This window comes from Furipterus horrens, unplaced genomic scaffold, assembly GCF_987537825.1.
Source record: "Furipterus horrens unplaced genomic scaffold, mFurHor1.1.pri manual_scaffold_15, whole genome shotgun sequence".
NCBI classification, from domain to species: domain Eukaryota; kingdom Metazoa; phylum Chordata; class Mammalia; order Chiroptera; family Furipteridae; genus Furipterus; species Furipterus horrens.
In genome coordinates, this window is record NW_028327185.1 from 19,260,332 (window position 1) to 19,274,714 (window position 14,383).

At 45.9% G+C, this 14,383-nt stretch overlaps 1 protein-coding gene across 1 annotated transcript in view; it reads right to left on the bottom strand.

The window, feature by feature from the left end:
* SIPA1L2 (signal induced proliferation associated 1 like 2) overlaps window positions 1–6,961 on the bottom strand; it is a 182,693-nt gene extending 175,732 nt beyond the window's left edge. Inside the window, exon 1 of the mRNA XM_090263474.1 lies at window positions 6,711–6,961. The gene's annotated coding sequence lies outside the window, so the exon portion shown is untranslated. The remainder of the gene's footprint in view (window positions 1–6,710) is intronic.
* Between the last annotated feature and the right edge of the window lie 7,422 nt (window positions 6,962–14,383).

The following is a 14,383-nucleotide window of genomic DNA, read 5'->3' on the forward strand; positions in this document are numbered from 1 at the left end:
TACAGGTTTTATAGAGAAAGGACGCACACTGAAAAAGTTCAGAGACCCTACTATAAGGAAATAATTGTTCTTTGGATTAAGGCATTACATTAAACACGTGAAACAAAGCATTTGTTCTGTATGAAGAATCAGAAGTATTTCTTAAAATTACTTACCAGGAACTTCAATACAAGAGCTATTCCTGAACCATGGGATAGGCACTGTTCAGCAAGGAACCGAATGCATTAGCAAAGCATCGTGAGAAGCCTGAGAGAGCAGCCACATGCTGTTCCCAACAGGCCTCCCCCAAAGGTGCCACTCCGGCATGTGGACTATTTTGAGCTGAAGACAATCAAGACCCTGTAGGCTCAGCAGAACCATTCCTGTCTCCTTCAAAGAATTTAAATTAGGGGCTTTGCCCATAATAAGAGTTATCACCTGAAAAAACTTTCTATGACTTATCTATCTATAGGGCAGGACAAGCTTCTAATTACTGAAAATCTGTTCTTCTTATTGTCTTGAGGACGACCTTCTTCCCCTCTAAAGCCCCAAAGTGCCTCACCTCATCCTTATTTCAGAACATCATAGATACATCATTTCCCTTTCTGTCTCTGACTCTCATGTATGCGGGGTTACCATATGTACATATGTAATTAAATTTTGTTATTCTTTCTCTTGTTAAGCTAATCTGTCACCTGTAGATTTAATTATTAGACTGGCCGAAAGAGCCTTCAAGGGTAGAGGGGAGCTGCTCCCTCCCCCACACAGATGATGCAGGCTACTGTGCCCTAAAGCATTGGGTTGGCCAAAAAAGCCCGTTTAGTTTTTTTCATAAAATAAAAGACACATTTTTCATTTGCACCAAAAGCTACTGATTTGGATATTTTCAGTATGTTGACTATCTCCTGCTATGGGCTTCCAGTGGGTAGAGGCCAAGGGTGCTGCTAAACATCTTTTAATGCATAAGACAGCCCCGCAGCAAAGAATTATTTCGCCAAAATGTCAATAGTACCAAGAAACTTCACAAAGTACTTTTGACATCTTTGATCAGTCATAGCACTTTCTCCATAACACTGCACAAATCTTTTTGCATTTCAACTGCATTTTTACCTTTTTTGAAACAATAAATCATAATATGCCAAAAATTTTGCATATATTTTTCCATCTTCAATATTTAATGGCTGCACAAAAATTCACAAATTTTGATAATGTTTTAAATGCACGCTGATATGATAGGTGTCACAATACAATCTAACAAAACTGTTTTGAATGAAGTTAAAGACAACTAAGCACTGCTAGAGCCATCATACGGAAAAAACTAAATGAACTTTTTGGCCAATCTAATATTACAGTCAGAAATTGTCTTAAAAGTCTACACAATAGTTTTATCTTGGCATACATCCTTTTTTACTCAGCCAAGAGTTCTAACTTCCCACAGTAACAATTTTTAACATTGGCTCTTTACTTAGCTCATTTTACTTAAGAGTAATTGAACACTACTTTAGATTACTCTGATTTCTTGAGCAGCTCAACTAACTGGAAGCTTCTTCCAGCAGATTTAGTAACCATGCAAAAATGAAAAATATGGAGTAAAGTACTTGGCAGAGCTAGAGAGGTGCCCATGGCTAAATGTTTATTTGGGCAACAGGAAGAGAAGAGCAGCAACTAATTAAAACACTGGGAAAGTTAGGAAAGATTACAGTTCCCTTCCCCAATATCTGCAACAACTCAGAATAAAGACATACCATCCTGCAAAAATAAGTTTAGCAAAGTCCAGCGTTCTGACTTTTTTCATAATCTTCCAGTGCCTAAGATCTTGCAGAAGGTTACAGATCCCAGGGTGACCCTAGTCGTTCAGAGTCATGAAATAGTTCTTAATCACCAAGCAAGTGCACAGCATGGTTCTAGTCACTAGGGACACAAGAAATCTGACTGTATTTCTGTCTTAGAATAACATGGTTGGCAGAACCAGCAAGAGAAGAGCGACATGGTCTTATGGGGCACCCGTGTGGAAGAGGTGGAGATACGGACAAGTTATAAAATATTAAGCACGTTAATACTTACCTATAACCAAAGGAATGTGACTCCTTGTAAACCTAGAAGGAAGCTTCCAGAGACATGATTCACGGTTCAGCCAGTTTAACAATTTATCACCAACTTAGGTAAAGACATAAAAAAACAGTCCGATCGAATGGGCAGGCAGCATTTCTGTGGGAGGGCAGGCAAAGGCGCTAAATAATAGAATCAAACTCCAAAACACACAGTCGGAAGAATGAGCTAAAGCAAAGCGAAACGAAGCACAGGACAAGTCAGGCCCAGCAATGATGCTAGCACAGGAAGGGAAGACTAGCTGTAACAGCAGCATGGCATGAAGGACGTGGGGGTTCAGTGAAGGGCAAACTCGCTGAGCCTCAGTAGCATGGCCACCAGAAAATGAGTGCGAACTGGGACTACATCACTGCAAGCGGGACATGCAAGGCAGGAAGGACACGCTATTCGACACAGGCTGTAGGAGAACACTTCAGTGCCCTGCCCAGCTCTGACAGGTACTGTTCAATGAGTAACTGAAATACCTCTATGGAAGGCTTTGTTCTGCAGACCACCAAGGGAGCAGAATTCGATTAAGTCGGTGGAATTAGATTTCAATCCTATAGATACCAGACACTTTCTGGCAGTCAAAAGCATCAGAAGGGTGGAACTCTCCACCCGTTCCCGGCAATCTGCAGGTATCACTGGAAGACCTCTTGCCCAGTATATGAGTATAAAGGGTTCCAATCATCAAAGAACGGTTAGTTGAGCTGATCAGTGACTCCCAAGTCCTGGTACTTAGTTAAGTTTTCACTGGTCCATACAAATGGAAAAAGTGTCTGTATGTGGGTGGGTACATGTATGTGTGTATGGGGAGTACACACACACACACATGTATACGGGGTTACGAGCACACACACATATGGGGGGGTTACATGCACATGTGTAGAGGTAATTTTAACAAATGTCCTCTCTGAGAGAAGACCTTTACTCTAACAGCATGCATATTCTTCCTTTTGGGGTTGTGGGGGGCAGTGGCAGGGATAGGACTGACAAACCCCTATTACACAACTTTAACTGCTAAATCATGATGCTCTGATAATTCTCCTATTGCATTCCATAAAAGTAAAGCTCTCTGAGAAAGGCTGAAATTAAAAGTAATTGCTGTTAATTTTCACATAGCAACATCAAATACTGACAAATATGACAATCACTAAAACTTGCTTTTAAATTTCACAGGAGGATGAAAACAAAAAGCAGAGGAACAACATGGTAGGCACTTTCTGGTACAGAGACGCTGTGACCAGACACCACTTTTCTCAACTGCGTCTTTTCTTCTTTCCTATCATGGAACTTGACTATACAAGGATGTACACGTGAAAAGAAAAAGAAAACGAAAAAAAATTTAAAAAGGAACAAGGGATTGGGCTCCATTAAATGTGAAATCGCTCAAGAAACAGAATCCTTACTGTGCATTAGATCTGACTCCCTAAAACCATTCTTTGGAATCAAAGTTGGTGAACCAAGTTCAGAAAATATCAAAATAATTTATCTCAAGTTTGGAGCATTTAAATTTCTAACACACTCTTATCACTCCCTTAAAAGGAGTCACAATTAAATGTGATTGGAACAGAAAAGCAATTTCTGAGTCATTGACTTCAAGGTAAACCAAGTAAGCTATAATGCTCATTAACGTTCACATACAAGCTTACTATAAGCCAAAGAAAGAAAAGACACAATCATGAAAACAATGTATATTATCTCAGTCGGTCATTTTCATCACTCTAATAATTTATTTTAAATGTTTAAAGAAACCTAAAATTTTGGTGCTGAAAGACATCATGGAAATACTTTATCCAAACTCATTTGTGACAGGCAGCAGAGTCGCAAAACTGGAGTTTCCTGTCCTTCTTGCCCAGTGCTCTTTCTATTCTATCACCCTGCAAAGGAATTAGAGACCATAAACAGAAGTAGAAAATCTGGAATATGGGTTCCTCTGTTCTTTAGGACTGCACTGCATATTTCTTGCAAGTTCAAAACAAACAAAAACCTTTGCTTTTCAGTCACAAGAAGTCTAAATTTTCTTCAAATTCGGCATGTCTTTGAAAGGATTTGTAATCCTAAACTCCCACCGTAAGTAGACCATAAATTCAAAGACTCAACGTCTTCCCCAATCTAAAAACAAGACAACCTTGCATTTACCATTATGGCTGGGGGAGAGAAAGCTATATCCACATAAGCACATAGTTCTTTGCAAAGTGTGCAGTAAATGTGCAATCCCTTTCAAACTACTTTTAAACCAGTTTCAATTACCAGACAATTGCCTTTTCAGGCAGCTCACTAGTGTTTCCTCATTTTCAAGAACAGGTAGATTTTCAAAATGAGTAACTCATTACTCCTTTTGCCTCAGGTAAAAAGATCCCCCAAGGTAGACAGGTGTTTTACTAAACTCAAATATCAAAAACTCTTCAAAATACCATTTCAGTCCTGGGGGTGGGGGATGGGGGAGACTTACAAACCCATATTACACAGCTTTAATTGCCAAATCATGATGCTCTGATAATTCTCCTATTACAGTCCATAAAAGTAAAGCCCTCTGGGAAAAGCTAAAATTAAAAAACATAAAAAGCTGGAGAAAATCAGCAGCTTCACCTCCACACCTACAATTTATCTCCTGCTTTCTTTTCCTGATGAAATGCTTACACTGGTTCTTATCCAAGTTCACTTCACCCCATCTATAGGTGGCATGTAGGTACTGAAAAAGGCTGTACTAATTCCATTTTCTATTTCCCAGATGTTTGCTAGAGTTTTTTTTTTCCTTCAGCTATTTATGAATACGCTCTGATTTAGAACAAACAAATTCGACATGTTATATTTTAAGCAGAGCGAGAAGCACAATAAAAGACAGCTATAAAATGACTTCAAGATATTTCTCCAGCTTATAAATAAGTCTGCCTACCTAGGCAAGATTCGGACAGGCTGCTGTGATCTTGCTTTAAGAAAAAAGGCACTTAAAATGCATAACTGAGAACTTGCTGCTGTTGAAATGGTCAACTGCAGGCTATTGCACTTCTCATAAAAGGGGTAGTGCTTAAAAATGGAAAGCCAAACGTCGACTATCAGCTAGGAAAAAAGAAAGATCTTGGGTATCAATCATGCATACATATACTGAACTACACCTCTTCCCAAAATGCATCAGTGGAAGTTTCAGCCAGGATCAATGCTATCTGCATCCCCAAAGCTCAAGAAAGAGTGTACTTTCCCGTGAATAAAGTCTTTCATTCCCCTACGAATCACGCAGTGAACTACGAAACCCAGTGGTAAACATCACAAGTGGAAACGCTGTCTCAACAGAATTACAAATCTCACCAGAGAACTTGGAATTCTTCCAATAAGTCAAAACATGTAACAGACATCTTCAATTTGTGACTAGAAACAGTTAACCAAGTAGTCTTGTAAAATTCAGCTTTAGGAAAGCAGAAATAACAGGCCACCTTTTGATAACTAAATATTGATTTATAGGGAAGTAACAATGTCAAAAAAGTAAGTGTTGCAGTCTTCCCCCCTTACTAACTGTAAAACTAAAATAATTAAGCCTGATTGCAGATAGGCACCTCAAAAGCCCAGTGCACTAAACGCCTGTCCTAAGAAAGCCATCTAGTGTTAACATTTAGAAATGAAAACTGCAGACAAAAGAGGCAAAGAAAAGAGATATCTGAGTGACTATTTTGAACTTACTGAGCAAATCTATGAGAATCACCAAGGTTCTTTGTTTAAAAAAAAAAAAAGCCACCCTAATGCAAACCAAGTCTAAGTCTAAGCAAAATCCAAAATCTCTGCGATTTTATGTTAAACCAAAATCCTGTTCGGTGGCCGCCGTTCTGTGACCAGCGCACTTGCTGTTTCCAGCGCGCACGCTGGAGTCATCTCGGGCTGGATTAATTTAACCGAAGCAGGTTAATGATGACAAATGCCTCCCAGAGGGGTCATGCCAACTTGTTTTCCTTCCCGAGGAGCCTCGGCCCCCGCTCCGAGACGACGAACCGGAATTGATTCTCCGGCTTTGCTGCACGGTTGAAAATTCATCGTAGGTGCCCGTGGGGATCCTCCCAGGACACGGTCAAACTAGCTTCCATAGCGCGGGGACCCGAACGGGACCGAGAGCCGAGGAGCCGGCGAACCTCGACGCTGGGGCGGCGGCAGAGGGTCTAACTCCGAAGGGAGGTCGCACCGAGTCAAGGGGTCGCCGGCCGCTCGGGGTCCTACCAAGGGGGGCCGGGCGCGGCGGGGGCTCGGGCACCGCCTCCCCCCGAGTCACCCGCGGCAAGTTCGGCAACAACCCCGCCCGGAGCGCCGCGGCACCGCATCGCGCAACCTTTCATCTTTTCTCGGAGGTTGGTCACAGAGTCGTCGCCGGACACCCAGAGGGGGTCTCATTAGTGTGCGTGTCACCAAGACGGAAATAACCTTTCAGCCGATCAACAACTTTGAGAGAACGAGCCTCCGCTGCTCCGCTTCCACCCGGCTGGGGAGCGCCGGCACGTCAGCGAGCTGGACCCCGGCGCCTGAGCCCCCCGCGCCCCATAAGCGCCCCGCCGTCAGCCCCCGGAGGTGCCCCCAGGAGCGGCCCCGCGGGACGTCCACCGCCGAACCCGTCCCCAAGATACCACCCGCAGGAGCCCGTCCGATCGCCCGACACGCACCTCGGATACGCGGTGCTCCGGTACCGGTTACAGCCCTCGAGAGCGCAGCGCCTACCGGGGCCGCAGCCTGGCCACCCGCCGCCCCGCTCTGCCCATCGGCCCGGACTCTGCCAGCGCCGGGCTCCAGCGGGAGTCAGTCGGACCCGTGGGCTGCGCTGATGTTGTCAGCCTGCGCTCGGGCGGGCGGCCGGCCGCGGAGGGCGCGCGGCGCAGCTCCTCCTCCGCCGCCGCCGTCCGCGTCCTTCTCGAGATCCGCCGACTCTTCCCCGGCTCCCGGTCTGCCGCGCCGGCTCCCGACGCCACCGCCCGCCGGCCCGGAGGCACCGCCCCCGGCCCGCGCCGCGGCCTCTCATTGGCCGCCGCCTGCAGGCCCCCTCAGCCCCGCCCCGCGATTGGGCGCTGGCTCCGTCCATCCCGCAGGCTCTCCGGCTCCGGGCGCAGCCGGTGCGCGGTTCCCAGGCCCGGGTGCACGGGAGCGGTGCGAACATTAAGGACTCGGGCCCCTTCCCCCCGATGCAGCTGCCGTCTGAAGAGGGGTGCAGCCTACCTGGGCCCGCCTACCGGGAGAGCCGTCTTACTCGGGACTCATCCGCCTCTCTAGCAGAGAGAAGTGAACCCCCTAAGCGGGCTCCGAGTGGCCCCCTGCGCGGTCGCGACCCCGCCAGGCCTGCACTCTGAAGTTGGGAGAATCGCGCCTTCACGCGCGCCGTGAAGCCCCGAGTGTCGCCGGGCGAGGAGACTCAGGCAGCCGCGGGGGCTGAGCGGGCACCTGCCCTGAACGCTGCCGAGTCGCCGCATCCGTGTTCACTACAAGACGGCAGAGGGGCAGCCCGCACTGTGTGCCAGCCCCGGGGACGCTCCGAAACCACCGAGGCGGTACCCCTACTGTGTGCCAGCCCCGGGGATGGGGTGGGGCACCCGGACCTCCCAGGCGGTGCCGCTGCGTCCGGTGGCTGGGGTGGAAGGTTGCACAGAGAAACGCATAAATACAACTTGAGATTGCGGTTCGCTGGGCGGCGGCGCTCAGAAACGCTCGGGAACCGAGACCTTCCGGAGTCAGGAGGGAGACTGCGAGAGGCGACCCTGGCCCGCCCACCCCGCCCTCCTGGCAGGCCTCAGCCCCGGGGAGAAAGGCTCTTGGATCTGTCCCCACGAGGAGGAAATGAACGTTTTCCACCCGGCTTCTCTATTTTCCTGGAAGATGTTGATCACCCAGGGGGAAGCATTACCTGAAACTATTCGTGTAAATTGTTTTATATGTGAATTGGTTGCTGAAAGATTAAAGGATCTCAGGAGACTTAAGCTAGACGGGAGTTGACTGCCTAAACGGTACAGTGGGGGCTCACAGCCTACCAGGAGAAATAGATTGGTGTAGGTAGCCTCTCACTTACCATCCAGCCCCGCCATAGGGGTTCCCGAGCCGGGTTTATGGCGCGTTGAGCTTCCTGAGACTGCATTCAGGGTTTTCAGTTCTCTTTCTAGAGTCAGAATTCTTCCTGGAGAGAGAATGTCTGTACTTCCCTATCACAAACACGCCCTAGAACATAATTCTGAAACGTTAGAGGCAGTCCCTCCATGATCTAAAGCTTCTACACATTGTATAATTTTTAAAACCTCTTTGTGAAATATGTGGGTGTATGTGGAAATGGGTATAATAAAAACCTGTCAGAGAACAATACAATGATATGGCAAAATTCCTGCATTCTCTAGGTTTGGATGGGTTTCCCTCATTTTCAGCGTTTACAAGATTGTTACTTATTTGTTCAACAGTTATGGAGACCCTGAGATATTGCAGAACTTGCTAGGTGCAGGGGATATAAAACTGCATAGGGCCCTGGCTGGTGTGGCTCAGTGGATTGAGCCCTGGCCTGCGAACCAAAAGGTCATGTTGTAGGTTCGATTCCCCATCAGGGCACATACCTGGGTTGCAGGCCAGGGGCTCAGGTGGGGGCATGAGAGAAACCACACATTGATGTTTCTCTCCTTCTCTTTCTCCTTCCCTTCCCCTCTCTCTAAAAACAAATGAAAATCTTTTAAAAAAAGTACTGCATAGGGCATAGGCCCCACTGTCCAGGAGTTCACTACAGGTATGAAATGAATCCCACAGGGATATCCATGGAGGAACATACTTCCCTCCACAGCGTATTATCACAGTACTCACACTTCCCATAATTGCGTGTGTTACTGTCTTTCCCATTGTCCCACCACAGGGGCCACAAGGAAAGACGAACATCTCCCCCAGGGTTTTGACTCTTAAGGCAGTGACTGCCTGGGTCATTGGATTGTCCCTGAGGTGGCTTTTGCTGCTAAAGCTACAATTGTCCCTTGTCTGATAGGCACCTTTGGTGTGTTCCTTAATGTCCCATACATAATGATCTTCAAAGGAAGTCCAAATAGACACTCTCAATGACAACATTAGCCACAATTTTCTTTCTGCCCCTCCTTACCACTCTCTTCCTGGGTTTTGGAAACCTAAACGGAAATATTGGAGGTCCTTTGGCCGCTATCAAAGTTGGCAGCATTTTTTAAAAGTCCATGAGAGTTTCTGACTTTCCCAGCCCCCAGGTCATTCCCTCCACAGAATGTTCTGGGCCTCAGCAAACATACTGAGCTCCTTTGTGGTGCCTGGTCAATGTTGGACAATGGCCATATGGCCCAGGGTGAGACCCACAGAGTGGCTGTCTTATGGCAGACTGTGAGAGATTTTCAACAGACAGAGTTTAGGAATGATTTGGGATCTTTCTTGCCAAATAGACTATTCTAGAAATACTATGAGATGTAATGCTTTTGTCCTTCCTCACTTGCCTTCTTAGGAAAAGGTAAACTGGAATTGCAGCAACTGTTAAATATCAGTGTATCATTTTGGCCTTAGGATACCTTACTGAAAAATACCTTTTTTCTATCAAGGATATACATTTCACCAAAGTTTTAAAGAAAAAAATATCAACTCTAAAGTGTAAAACTGTTTTTTGCCTAAAAGCTAGAGTGAACTCTCCCGGGTCTATTCCTCCTTCACCTTCCCTCAGGTCAGAGCATCCTCTCCTCTTGTTCTTCCAGCCTCACTTTCTACCCACAAAAGTCCTTTTTTTCTCCTCGAATGTCATCATGTTCTCGGGGTTCCTAAAGAAACAGACTCAAGGGATTAATTAATTCTCTTTACAACTCTGACTCAGCACATCCACTCCTTCTGAAGTAACTCCAACATTTGTCTTACCCATTTTTTCTCTAAAAGGTATAAAGAGACAGAATTCAAAGACATACCAGGTGTCTACCCTGTTCCAAGATTTTGAGCTTGTTGGCTGACCTTGGTGGGTAGTTGTATTCATTTACCTTCGAATTTAGCAAAACAGGAATTTTATCTCCTTGACACCCTTCAATAAGTCTACTTACAGATGACATGCATGTACTAGAACGAACCTGAGTGCCTCCCTACATTAAATAAGGATTTAGAGTCCCACCTCATTTCCTTCTCTTTTCTACTTTTAGCCCTCTTTTAAAAAGTATTCCTTTGAAGTCAAATGAATGTTCATAATTTGGAACGAACATGTATTGATTGTATACATTGTTCAGGGCATTACGTTAGACCCAAAGGACCCAGAAGGCTGTGCATCAGAGTAGCGCATTTCATCAGGAACTGAACTTTAGGAAGAGGTGCCCAGGACCACCAATCGGCGCAGGAAAGCTAACGTCAGCAGGCAAAGCTTGGGCCAATTGCAGAGATGGCGCCTGGGATCTTAAACCTGCCTAGCAAGGAGGAGAAAAGAGCGGTGCTGGCCAGAGGAAGCACAGTGGGCAAAGACGCAGGAACCAACTGTGCCAAGTGTGTGTGTGGGAAACAGCCATGACCTTTGGCCAATCACAGGCTTATTCACTTACATAACCAACACTTACATGGTGCTGCAGCCACGCCTGGTCCTCTTGTCCTCTTAGAGGGACTGCCCTCCACTGTGGATGAGCACATGGGCACTGCTTTGCCTTTCTTTAATGGAAATCTCTTAGGACAGAAACTTGTTAGGGTATGGTCTTGTGAAGTAAAATAAGAAATGCTGAGTTCTGTTGCAATTTAAAAAAATAGTTAAGCTGCATCTGAGAAAGCTGAGTGGCACTGGTATACCAGAAGTCCGGATAAAAATAAAGTGCATGTTCTTCTTCAAGTGGAACCCAATAGAATCATGCAAGAGTTATTAAGTAATGTGCTAAATATCAGATACTATCCATAGAAGCCTAAGAAGAAATCTATCTAATAAAAAAAAAATCAATTCTATCATTATATTTGGAGGACTGCTGAGTGCTCAGTTCTGCTCAGGGGGTGCAGAAGATTATTACATATAAATAATGAGACCACCCTCAAGGAGATACAGCACAGCCGAACTGGGGTTTTTACAGAGGTGACAATTCTAAGAACAGTGCAAAGGCAATGCATTAAAATTGTAGTGCTGTCCAGACGTGTACCATGGAAATCTTTTAGAAAGGCTGTGTTGATGGAGCGATCAGAGATTAGTGACAAATATCCTTTCGAAAGGAATGGTTTCCTGCTTTCTCAATGGTACATTTCAGAAATAAGAAATCCTTTATGGTGGTCTTGGTGATAATGGACCACCAAGAATCTTCCAAGACGGACGGGTTATTTCTTTCCTGGTGATTTAAACCCCCAGCCATAGCTACTGACATCTTCTACCCTTCACCTTCCCCAGTCCAGACCCATAGCTAAATGGCTGCACACACTTATCACCCTTACTGCTGTCTTAGACCCTCTTGTTTCATTCATTTCACCGCACTTAAAAGAGAAAAAAAAAAAAAAAAACACCCTGTAATTCGAAAGCACCTTCCACCTTTCCACCTTTCCCCTGCTCTGATAGCCCAAATAGTGGATTTTTTTAGCAGCCCTTTGGTGTCAGACAACCCTAGCTTGTTTGGAAGCTTCTTAGACACATGACTATAGACAAGTTACATCTCCAAGTTCCATTTTCTTCATCTGAAAACCGGGGGTTTCCGTCCTGCAAGGGCTGTGGTGACGATGCTGCGTGATTTGGGCCTGAAGTGCTTAGCACAGCAGCAGGGCCAGCACTCAAGGAGGACTGAGAACACGTGGATCCTCCCTGCAGCCCATTGCCTCTCACCCTTCCATGCAGGGACTCACACAGAGCCTGACGCAGGGGAGGGCTTGAGAAATGACTGGTGGGTGAATCAAGGACTGGGTGGATGGACCGTGCAGAGAGAGAAAGTCCTGCATCATTTCCTATCTTCTGCCAGAGGAGATTTATATCTGAATCCTCCAAATTGTATTCCGACTTGATACTTACAGTATTTTTTTTAACCAGTGTTTTTGGTTCTACTTTTAAGAAAGAAAACGAAGTAATAACATGTAAATTGAATTGATCTATGAGAGGTTGCTATTCTATACCACTAGATGGCGTCTATCAATAACACAGAAGCGCCACATACTCTGCTAGGTAAAAATGGTAAAGAAATTAATACAGAAATAAAAGCATATGTATGTACATATATATACACACTTAATGTATATATACGCATATATACATATATAGTTACCTTTTACATACAATTTTGTTTTAACATTGATCATGAATCTGGAGCTGCCTGTAGTTTGGCAAACGCTTGCTTTCCTAATTCTGTCTCCTGTTACATTTTTAGTTGTTCATTAAACCCTAAGGAGCCTCAATGTGCAAGACATTTCACAGTACTGGTGACTACTCTCCAAGTCTTTCTGAAAAGTTGATAGAAAAGCTCACCCTCTGAGGGGAAAAAAAAAAGTTGAAAGCAATAGGGAGAAAAGAAAAGGGCAGACAGACTCTTCCACCTGCGTTTAGCATTCATTCATTCATTCATTCATTCAACAGGTAGGGGCTGGGCACCTAGCGGTGTGCAAAACACTGAGGTTAGAGTGATAAATAAGACTAACTTTTGAGGACATGCTTACTATCCTAGAAAAACTACCAGAATATTAAGATACAAATGCTTACAATGTGATATTTACATCATGTAAGGGGGCAGATGTTTCTTAGAAATTGTTAGGAGTTATAAGGGAGACATAGAGCTCAATCCAAAATGACCGATCAGGACTAGGCAGTCCCTGTTCCCCGGGTCCTGGGTGGGTGAGCAGGGCTGGGTTTCCTCATCTGACATTTGTGTGTGTGGCCGGCCATGAGGCTGAGAGCAGCTACAGTTGAGCATTCTTGGGGAGAGACGTAGGTGGGGAGAGAACGGGGTGAGAGAGGCAGGAAAGTGGAAGGAGTGGCGGGTGAGGAGGCAATCAGAGAAATATGAGAAGAGAGGCCAAGAATAAACAGAGCATCTTCTTTCCACAAAATCTGAACTTTTGGTCTTTCATATGCAGACAGTAAGCCCATGTTTTAAGGTGGAAAGAGCAAGCAAGGCAAAGTGCACCATAAAACAAAACCAAAACACCTCAGGTCTCCTAGGTCCAGTGTTTCCAGAAATTGTAAAATCAGGTACAGAGGTTGCAAAAATGAACTTCGACTGTTCTAAAGTATTACTTCCTTGTTTCCAGAAACGCAGAGAAGAGACTGAGCTGAGACCCTGCAGCAGACACCATTTCCTCCGCCTACAGAAACCGCCAACGCTGTATCACATTGTTGCCTACCTCCCAGTGTGTCTAGAAACAAATCTATCCATTTCCCCCAAAGATTGCCTCCTCTTGCTCACCTTGACATTTGTCACAACAGTACTGTCACTGCTGATTACTAGACATCACAGTGGGGTCTCCTTGACGTCTCTCTTTCTCTGCCTCCCACGATGCAGCGTGGCGCCTCTCTGGGTTTCCCCAAAGACCTCGCACACCAGTCCCCTTTCCACTGTCGCCATCCCCGCCCTTGGGTGTTTTTCTCTTCACATGTGGACAACGGTCCTAAATGAGCTCCTTGTCTTCTGCCCCTCGGCTTCCATACCACTGGACACACACTACTTTAAGTATATGAATTTCCAGCTCAAAATCCTTTGTAAGTTTCTTTGTGCCTTGAGTCCCCTCACCTTACTAACGTTTAGACCTTCCACGATCTGGCTCTGTGAGCTTCCTGGATCTTGCGGAGTACTGGCCACTGCAGACCACGGAGCCCTTCTTAGCACATTCACTTCTCATTGCTCTAGGGGCTCTCCTCCCCTGAAGCTCCTCTTGCCTCTCTGCCCTCCCCTTGCCTCTTGAAGCTCCTCTTCTCCTCCCCCGTCTTCATTCACCTGCTGGGATTACCTCCGGCTTCTCCCCGCCTCCCAAGAAGCCTCACCCTCCCAGTGTTTACAGTTCTATCTGTATGCTGCTTGCCCCTGAACCAACGTAGGCAGCCCTGCCATCTCGGCCTGGGCACCTCAATGGCAGCTTAAACTCAGTAAACCCCAAACACAATCTACCCAAAAGTTCAATCATCACCTGCCTGCCCAAAGGCCTTCTTTTCAGATGATCACTGTTTCAGGAATGGCACTGCCATCAGAAACCTAGGGCTTTCCCTGGCTGGGGTGGCTCAGTGAATTGAGCACTGGCCTGCAAACTGAAAGGTCACTGGTTCAATTCCCAGTCAAGGCACATGCCAGGGTTGCGGGCCAGGTCCCCAGTTGGGGTCATGCGAGAGGCAACAGATTGATGTATCTCTCTTGCATTGATGTTTCTCTCCCTCTCTTTCTCCCTCCCTGCCCCTCTC